This window comes from Panthera pardus, unplaced genomic scaffold (assembly GCF_024362965.1).
Source record: "Panthera pardus isolate Hobbes unplaced genomic scaffold, ASM2436296v1 HiC_scaffold_6, whole genome shotgun sequence".
Classification (NCBI taxonomy): domain Eukaryota; kingdom Metazoa; phylum Chordata; class Mammalia; order Carnivora; family Felidae; genus Panthera; species Panthera pardus.
This window is the reverse complement of record NW_026526991.1, coordinates 48,092,422-48,099,972: the sequence shown is the minus strand read 5'-3', so window position 1 is coordinate 48,099,972 and position 7,551 is coordinate 48,092,422. Positions and strand designations below refer to the sequence as shown.

The 7,551-nt window shown below is 42.0% G+C and overlaps 1 non-coding gene across 1 annotated transcript; it reads left to right on the top strand.

The window, feature by feature from the left end:
- The first annotated feature begins 3,236 nt into the window (after positions 1-3,236).
- LOC128775165 (U6 spliceosomal RNA) lies at positions 3,237-3,340 on the top strand. The gene has a single exon (XR_008419813.1). It is a non-coding gene; the product is annotated as a U6 spliceosomal RNA (small nuclear RNA).
- Positions 3,341-7,551: the final 4,211 nt, after the last annotated feature.

The following is a 7,551-nucleotide window of genomic DNA, read 5'->3' as shown; positions in this document are numbered from 1 at the left end:
TTGTACAACATAAGCTATCTTCGCATGGTGTTCTCCTGTGTGTCTCCATGTCCAGAGTTCCCCTATTTATAGGGGGACCAGTCATATTGGATTAACGGTGTTCTCTACTCCAGTATGACTTTATCTTAACTAATTATATCTGTAACGACCCCCCAGAGGGTCACATTTTCAGATAATGGGGGTTAGGACTTCATCATATGAATTTTTAGGGAATGTAGTTCAACCCATAATATCAATCTTTAATGTTTCTTTATTTTTGAGAGAGAGAGAGAGAGAGCGTGCAAGCAAGGGAGGGGCAGAGAGAGAGGGAGGCACAGAATCTGAAATAGGCTCCAGGCTCTGAGCTGTCAGCACAGAGCCCGACTCGGGGCTCCAACCCACGAAATGTGAGATCGCATCATCAATCTTGTGTGATTTGCGGGGGCAGGTGGAGGCACTATTAAAAGGATATTGGCTCATAGAATCATTGGAAAAGCTGAGTAACCAGCTTGGAAAGCGGACAGGTACGGAGGAGGCTGGGCAGCAGCCAGAACCACAGCGCAAATCGTGCCCCAGACCAGCTCAATGAGGACATCCTGGCCTCTACAGGACCCTGGATGCTGTGGCTTATGCTACCCCAGAATCTCTGAGTTGCTGTGCTGCAACTTCCAAATGTTTTCAACCACCCAGTACAAGAATGGGTTTTCCAAGATCTTGGCTTTAGAACACATCCTCAATATTAAATATCATATATTAGGACTGAAAAGAGCAACGTGACTACAGATACAGTTGTAGAGTCTTTTGTATATCAGAAGATCATGATATAAACAATCACACCCCCAAAATAGAACTACTAGGATGAAATGGATCATTTTGTAGGAAAAATATACATGAACAAAACTGACTTCAGGAGAAATAAGAAATCTAAACAACAATCATTAAAGAAATAGAAATTTCTTTAGTAGTCAAAAGTTTCCAATACCAAAAGACCTCTCCATGCCTTAATCATTTCATAGATCAGTTTTATCAAGCCTTTAATGAACATGCATTTCCAGTCTTCTACAAGCTGTTTCACAGAATAGAAAAAAAAAAAAACTACTCAATGCATAAGACCATTAAAACCTTGATATCAAAACAAGGGTATGTAAGGAAAAAACAATATAGACCAATCTCAAAAACCTAGATGAAAAAGTCCCAATTTAAAACATCACCATAAAGAGCTTCTTTCTGGAGTTTTACTGCAACCAAACGTCTTGGTTTAATGCACCATGGTAATCCCCATTTTCACTGGGAGGCAGTTTCCCTCAGTGACACCTCAATCCAAATTCATCATTGTTCAGTTCTTTTAGTTATCTGAACAGGGTCACATTTCACTTATTAAGACTGACTCCTTCATTTTGAAAGTTCAATTCATATTCGATCCAAAGCTGGCCTTCCTCGTGCACTAGAGCAGGCTGAATCCGTGGCTGTGGTAACCTGGAACTAGGGATGAGGATGTGGTATTGGGTCTGCAACATCCCACTCTCCCTTCCCTGTTCTCGCTACCAGTATGCGGATTCCAGAAATGACCGACAACGACCCTTGCCCTGTAGGATTCTCTCCCCTGCGAGCATGTCCAGAAGCTGGGGGATACGATGAGATATTATGCCCATGAGGATGCGCTATCACTTGGCAAAAAGGAGTTTATCTAGGTTGGCCAATTCTAATCACAGGAGCCTTTAAACTCAGAGTTTTCTTTGGCTATTGGCAGAGGAGTAAGTTAGAGATTTGAAGTATAAGGGGGACTCCACACACAGTTGCTGGCCTGAAGATGAAGGGGACCAGGTGCCAAGGAATAAGCTGAGTGGGGGCCTCCATTGACAATCAGCAAGGAAAGGCAGCCACAATTCTACAATTACCAGGAACTGGGACAACAATCGGAATGAGCTAGAAAGCAGGTTTTTCTTGAGAGCCTCCAGGTAAGAACCCAAGTTGGCCAATCTTGATTTTTGACTTTGTGAGAATTGGAGCAGAGAAATACAGTCGAGCTTACCTGGACTTCTGACACACAGAACTGTGAGCCAATACATTTGCATTGCTTTAAGCCAGTACATTTGTGGTGCTAGTTCTCCAAATGGTCCTATGGCATAGGCCTGGCAGGAAGTTGGGCAGGGGGAAGCTGAATAAAGCTCACCTTGTTTTGCCTAATTCAACACATTCCACCAATGGACATCCCATAGCATCTACTGCTGCCAGCGTTCTATCGCCAAAGCAGTAGCCATCTTGGGAGCTACCAGCAAAACTCCTTCTACCCCTGCCATCTTCTTTAGGGACCACTGACCTGTGAGAAACTCCAGAAACCCCTCCACACCAAAGCAGGGGATGCTATTCAACCTCTATGTCTCTTCTGCCAGTTGAGTGCCTCAGCAATGTTCGGCCAAGATGTGGTCACAAGTCTCAGATTTGACTGAGGATGGGTAGAGGGGGGTATAAACTCTTCATTCCTCTAGAAGGTAACCTGTTTTGCTCCTGGTCCTCCTTTAAAACTCTCAATGCTGGGGTGTTTGGGTGGTTCAGTCAGTTGAATGTCCAACTTTGACTCAGGTCATGATCTCATGGTTCGTGAGTTCGATCCCCTCATGGGCTCGTTGCTGCCAGTGCAGAGCCCGCTTTGGATCCTCTGTCCCCTTCTTTCTTTGCCCCACCCTGCACACATGTGCACTATTTCTCTCTCTCTCTCTCTCTCTCAAAAATAAACATTAAAAACAAAACAAAACAAACCGTCTCAATGCTAAAAGTCATCAAACTGGTTGAGCCTGTATTGCCCTGTGGGAACCAGAATCTCAAGTCAAGAACTGGGCCTTATCTGAACTTAGCCTTGGAGAACTGAGTAACTGTTCTCAGCAGGACAATATCTCCACTTAAATCCCTGAGATATTTGGTAATCTCTAAGGACAGGATAAGATATCAGTTAGGCTCCATACCATCCAGTTACACTATTCCTGTTGCAAATTCAGTTCATCAGTGTCTTAAAAAAAACAAAAACAAAGACAAAAAACACGACCCAGGGCACCTGGGTGGCTCAGTCAGTTAAGCATCTGATTTCAGCTCAAGTCATGATCTAGTGGTTCACAAATTTGAGCCTGGAGCCTGCTTTGGATTCTGTGTCTCCCTCTCTCTCTGCCCCTCCCCTGCTAATACTCTGTCTCTGTCTCTCAAAAATAAATGTCTATATGAGTAAAAAAGGATGGTTCAATCTTAGAAAATCTATCACTACAGTGCTCACTTCAGCAGCACAAATACTAAAATTTGAACGGTACAGAGATTCTTATGGCCCCTGAGCAAGGATAACATGCAAATTTGTGAAATGTTCCATATTAAAAAGAAAGAAAGAGAGGAAGAGAAAAAGAGAGAAAGAAAGAAGGAAAACCTGCCACTACAGTTCTGACCATATTAACAGATTAAGGAGAAAAGCCACATGATTATTTCCAGATACATAAAGAAGCATTAGATAAAATTGAACTCTCATTCATATTAAAAAAAAAAATTCAAACATGAGTAGAAGGAAACTTTTGTAATATAATAAAGGGGCTCTACCTAAAACTTACATCATCCATCAATTTTAAAAGCATTTTTTTCATGTTTATTTTGAGAGTGCACATGCACGTGCACGAGTGAAGGAGGGGCAGAGAAAGAGAGGGAGAGACAGAATCCCAAGCAGCCTCCGTGCTGTCAGCACAGAGCCTGATGTGAGGCTCAAACCCACAAACTGCGAGATCGTGACCTGAGCTGAAATCAAGAGTCAGACACTTAACTGACTGAGCCACCTAGGCACCTCTAAAAGCATTTTTACTAAAGTCAGGAATAAGACAACGATGTCCACTATCTTTGCTACTATTCCATAAAATAATAATTGCTCTAAAGGTTCTAAGAAAAGAAGATATAAGAAAGGAAGAGACAAACTGATGATTTTTACAGATGACATTACTGTTTTCATAAAAATATTCAAGAGCATCTACTGAAAAACTAGCGGTATTTATAAAACAAAATGCAGCAGTATTGATGGCTGTAAGATCAAAATACAAAAACCAATCATTGTCTTATAGAGAGAATGAGAAAACATTATTAAAGAATGCAAAGGGAGACCTGAAAAAAGCTGTCATGTTCTTTTTTTATTTTTTTTTCAACGTTTTTTATTTATTTTTGGGACAGAGAGAGACAGAGCATGAATGGGGGAGGGGCAGAGAGAGAGGGAGACACAGAATCGGAAGCAGGCTCCAGGCTCCGAGCCATCAGCCCAGAGCCTGTCGAGGGGCTCGAACTCACGGACCGCGAGATCGTGACCTGGCTGAAGTTGGACGCTTAACCGACTGCGCCACCCAGGCGCCCCTGTCATGTTCTTATCTGGAAAGAATCCAGACTGAAAAGACGTCAAATTAATCAATTCATCCAATGCAATTTGAATCAAAATTCCAATAGGATTCTGGTTTAGGATTTAGACAAATGAATTCTAAAAGTGACATCCCAGAACAGACAATACTGAAAAAGATAAGGACAGCTTTCCCTGTTAGATTTTGAAATTCCATATAAGGCTTACTACCGTATGGCCCAGCAATTCTTTTTGTATGTATGTAGACTACTGTATTTACTGTTTACAGTTTCATAAAATTATAGTCAACATATAAAGACATGGACTTAACGGATATACACCAAACTGATAGTTACAATTTCCCCAGGAGAGGGAAGAGAATGGGATTAAGAACAGGGATATTTCAATGTTTTTTTTAGTATCCCATACTTTAAAATATATCTGGGGGCGCCTGGGTGGCTCAGTCGGTTAAGCGTCCGACTTCAGCTCAGGTCACGATCTCGCGGTCCGCGAGTTCGAGCCCCGTGTGGGGCTCTGGGCTGATGGCTCAGAGCCTGGAGCCTGCTTCCGATTCTGTGTCTCCCTCTCTCTCTGCCCCTCCCCCGTTCATGCTGTGTCTCTCTGTCTCAAAAATAAATAAACGTTAAAAAAAAAATTAAAATATATCTGAAGCAGAAATGACAAATGTGAATTCTAGGCAATGGTTACATTGGATATTAATTGTTGTGTGAATGTTTCTGCATATTTTAAACTTCTCAAAATAAACAAAAAGTTAGTCGATGAATTCTTAAAAATAGAAACAAAAAGTCTGTGGGCACCTGGGTGGCTCAGTTGGTTGAGCACCTGACTCTTGATTTTGATTCAGGTCATGATTTCACAGTTTGTGAGATAGAGTTCTGTGTCGGACTCCTCGCTGAGCCTGCTTGGGATTCTCTCCCCCCCCCCCCCCCCCCCCCCCCCCCCCCCCCCGCCTCTCCCTCATTCGAGAGCTCTCTCAAAATAAACAAATAAACATTTAAAAAAGCGCCTGTGTTTATATTCACTGTTTGCTGGGATTTTGCTTTTTAAATAACACTATCCATCTCCAGACGTTTGGAAGGATAAGTGGAATTTGAACTACTTCTACAATTTTACAGTTAAATAAATATTGTGAAACTTTCAGCATTCTAAACACTGTTTCTGAGATAAATCTTGTTTATTTTCCCCCATTCTTTAAAGATTAATCAGTTATCGTTAATAAGTGCAAGTCTGAGGTGGCCCTGGGACCAGGACAAAAGTCTATTGTAAATGTGTTTGCAGACTTTAGGTCCCAAAGAACATGACGCTCAAGGTGTCTCCATCTCTTGGAACAAAGAAGCGTCTCGAGAACAATGCTACTAAAAAATTAAGCAGATGTTTGCTTCCAGAAAAGTCTGGTATGAGTACAAGGGCAGAGTGACAAACGATGATGGTGGAATGCAGGAAAACAGCAGCAGCTGTTTGCATTTCTTTCTTAATCATAAAGTCACAAACGATGCCAACGATGTTAGAGTGAGAAGATCCAATGTGTTTTCTTGTTCCTCATCTTCTTTGACTCCTGCAGTATTCAGTATCATTATTTGACTCTTCCAGTTTGGGGAACACCATTAGATAGCCTGCTTTAGGTAGACTTCTGGTCATTTCGCTCATTTTTTGCTGTTTCTACCCCGGCTGCCTTATCCCAGTCTGTCTCTTCTCTCCTTTGAGGAGCTCATCAGTTCTTACATGTTGAGCCAATCGTCATCTCAAAAGCTCTGTCTCTAGCCCGAGCTTCAGTTCCACATTTTCGACCACCGAACTCTTTGTTCTCTGGTGCATCAACCAAAACTCAACAACAGCCAACTTTTCATTTCCTCTAGACTTTGTGTCAGTGATATTGTCATTCTCTTTGGGTGGAAATGTAGAGTCAGACTGTTAGATTCTATGACAGCAGGGAGTATGACTATGTTGTTGACCACCTGGGGCCTTGGGTAGTGCTTGTTCCACATGGTAAGTTTTTAATACCGTTTCCTTGAAAGATAGAATCCTTGCCTCATCCATCTCTCTCCCCAGCACCTAAAATCCTATCACTTTTTCCTTCCTTCCTGGTCTTCTCTGATTTCATTAGAGAAAGACTAATCCGGTCAGTTCTGCCCTTTGCTCCTCTGCTCTACTAATTCTGCCAAGAGAATTTTTTCAAAACACAGAGCCAGTGAGAAAGGGGACAGTTGATCTAGAGGCGGCTAGCCAGACTATTCACGAGCTTGAATTGGCTCAAGGTGGTGGTGCTAAAGCCACAGTTTAAAGCAATTCACCTATTTACCTCCTTCTGATCTCTCCTAATTTGCTTACTCTGTCCATAGCCCAAATTCTTGTTTGGCATTTAATGAAACTCCAATTTCTTTTCTTTCTTTTCTTTTCTTTTCTTTTCTTTTCTTTTCTTTTCTTTTCTTTTCTTTTCTTTTCTTTTCTTTTCTTCTTCTTTTCTTTTCTTTTCTTTTCTTTTCTTATTCTTTTCTTTTCTTTTCTTTCTTTCTTTCTTTCTTTCTTTCTTTCCTGTTTATTTATTTATTTTGAGACAGAGGGAAGTGAGAGAGAGTGAGAGAGCATGCACACGTGTGTGTCCCACAGGGAATGGGCAAAGAGAGAGAGGGAATCCTGAGAGAGAGAGAGAGACGAGAGAGAGAGGAATCCCAAGCCAGCTCCTTGCTGTCAGTGCAGAGCCTGTCTTGGGGCTCGATCTCATGAACCACAAGATCATTACCTGAGCTGAAATGGAGAGCCGAATTACCTGAGCCGAAATCAAGTGCCACCCACGTGCCTCAGGAAACTCCATTTCTTAATTTTTTTAATGTTTATTTATTTTGAGAGAGAGAGAGAGAGAGAGAGAGTGAGTCAGCAGGGGAGGGTCAGAGAGAGAGGGGAGACACGGAATCTGAAGCAGGTTCCAGGCTCTGAGATGTCAGCACAGAGCCGGTCATGGGCTCAAACCCATGAACCATGAGATCATGACCTGAGCCAAAGTTGGATGCTCAACGACTGAGCCACCCAGGCACCCCAAGATGAGGTTTTTCTTAAAAAGCCAAACCAAATCCCTGAAGATAATAATGTTGGCAATTAAATCAGTTGACAGACCAGTATGTTTAAGAGATTCCTTTCTTGTAGGCTAGGGAGTGGGAGAAGGTAAAGTTACAACTTAAAAGAAAAAAAAAAAAAGTCCTTTTAAA